Genomic DNA, 2856 nt, shown 5'->3' with positions numbered 1-2856 from the left:
GAGTAACTTTTATTCTTGTAATGAAGTGAATAAAGCATTCATAACATTGTATTCACAGTATTTTGTAGTTGCAAAGTGAATAAGAAGTTTTCCATAGTTTGTGGGTAGAGAGAAACTCTGCAGAATTTCATTACTCTTCTCCTTTATCATTCTTTACTTTCTTTCTCCATTGTTCCTATCTTTCATTATTATTGTGTGGGTGATAACAATCGTGCTCACCAAGATTGATTGAAATTCTTCATAGGTTGTGATGGATTTCCAACATTTGGTATCAAGATCTTCGATTTAAACAATTTGTGGGAAGAAAATCACCATGGAAACGAATCATCCAAACGAGCATTTTCCAACAAATCTTCTAATTCTTAAGAACAACAATTATGAGAATTGATGCAAGCAGGTAAATATTGTGTTATGTTATCAAGATCTTTGGGATCTTGTGAAGGAAGGAGTAGCAACACTTGCACAAGACACGACAAATCAAGAAAAGGTTGTGTCGCATCCTGCGAAAAATCAACCGGCGAGACTCAAAATAAAAACACACAGAGCCGCCACTGCGCGTTATTTATCCCAAGATAGGGAAAGGAAACGCTCAGAGAAACCTGGAAAGAACATGGTCTCGCGACCAGAGAGAAAAGGTTCGGGAGTCGGTTACGCAAGGGGAAGGTATTAGCACCCCTCACGTCCGTCGTACTCGACGGGATCCACGTCCTAGAATAAAGAAAAGGTTGCTAAACATCACACACACACACGGGGAACGCAGGTGGGGTTAAGAGAAGGGAGCTCGATAAGGTATCGCACCTTATGCCTACATATCTTGTCTGGAACAAGAATCAGAGCCTCTGTAGTTCGGCTTACGCACGCCAAACAATACAAAACATACAAACAAGCAAGGGTGGCAAACATGGAGCCCGACAACCACTGGATGAAATTACGTCGGCATCCGAACCAAAACGCACTCAAAAGGGCAAACGTGGAGCCCGACAGCCAATCACTGGGCTTACGTCGGCATCCGAACCCAAACATACAATCAGATAACAAGCAAACACACGCAAAAAAGAAAAAGGTTGCCCGGAGTGGTCTCGCACGACCACCTGCCTACATACCTCGTCTGGCACGAGGATCAGGGCGATGTAGTTCCCCTGAAAGGGACTAAATTGCTAACCAGAAACCGGGGAAAGACACACAACTAGGGAGCTGAGACTCGAGCCTAATGTTGTCATGCATCGTTAACCCTAAGTTTGGTTTTCTATCCTACTTGCATAAGCAAACTAACCTAACCAGGAAAGAAGCTAGCACACAAGCACACAATCATATCATTCATCAAATGAGAACAGGCATCTCAAACAAACATGTCAATCAGATATCCACATAACACGCACTATAGCCAAACAAGGGGCTCACACAATAGGTTTGACTGCCGAAGCGAGTCGTCTGTACGGGCTGTGTTTGCTCTTAACCTTGCCATTACGAGGCTAAGGTGAAGCAGATGAAAGGATGAAGTGAGGATCAGACCTCACAGCTCTTATCCCTAACCAGGGAGAGCTTCTGACAAATGAGCATGGGTCCAGAATAGGGGAACCCTTCTATACTCGATGACTCAGACACAATGTGCACTGCACAGGATCTTGGGCTTTTGATCTCAATGCTACAACCATGTAATGGGAGCAAGGAGAAGACTCACTGAATAGTGGGGGACAGGTTGCTTGTCCCTACCTTCCACCAATTGCCTTACTTGAAGGACTTTACCTGCTTGGGCTTAAAAATAAACATACACAAGCATTGCCTCTTAAGGAGGACTTCAGACAATTTGCCCGGCCCGGTAACAGCCGGGTCTCCAGACTACATGAAGTAAGAAGGTTATACCTCAAATGCAAGTTGCTTAAGCAAAGCAAAGCAATAGTTCACAAGGAACTGAGCAACTAAAGTACCTGGAAACAATCAAACTCAGTCAGTAATCAGACAGACAAACCAAAAACAACAAGTGTACAATCAATCAGTTTAAACAAACTATGCACAACACAAGGCAAGCTCAAGGCTCAAGCCCCAAGCTCCACAACCTACAAAACAATGTTATATTAGTGTACAAACATCAACAACATCAATCAAAATTGATTTGGACCATTATCCATGTGCATTGCTTTATGATCCTGAAAAATCAAGCAAATATTAGCAACTAGACCACTAGGCCAAGCCTAGGGTCCAAAAGCAAGAAGAAAAAAAACTTAAAACAGCAAGGTATTCACAAACCAATCTCAAATTAAAGTCAAACAAGAGCAAACATCATTGGTCTCATGTTTATATCATCCATCAAGTTCATGTTATGCACAAAATAAGGCAAACTAGTTCAAATGAAGCATCAAACATACAAACAGAACTATTGCATTCAAAGCCATGCCAAAACACATCAAAAAAATCTCAAATTAAATACACCTAAACAGGGGTCAATCAAGGTCTACCATGTCAAATTTGAGCTCAATTGGGCGAATGGAACCATGTCAATGAAAATCAACAAAAACAGACACAATTTCATGCTCCAATTCACACCATCAATGCATACACCCACTTCAAAAATTCATATCTCATTGGAAACTAAAAAGAAATGGATGAGACCAAAACAGGGAGGTCCTAACATGTGTCTAGTTCATGCATATCAAATTTCATGGCCATACAATACAATATGAGGATTTCCCAATCAATCTACCAACATGTATCACATGAGCTTGCAATTTCAACAACCAGAAATGAAAAATCAAGATTAAATTGAAAATACAGTGAAAAATCCTACAAAAATTCATCAAGCATCCTAACATGTCAACAAGTCATCATGCAAAATTTCAGCCAATTCCAACATGCATA

This window comes from Lathyrus oleraceus, chromosome 1 (assembly GCF_024323335.1).
Source record: "Lathyrus oleraceus cultivar Zhongwan6 chromosome 1, CAAS_Psat_ZW6_1.0, whole genome shotgun sequence".
NCBI lineage: Eukaryota > Viridiplantae > Streptophyta > Magnoliopsida > Fabales > Fabaceae > Lathyrus > Lathyrus oleraceus.
This window is presented reverse-complemented; position numbering follows the sequence as displayed.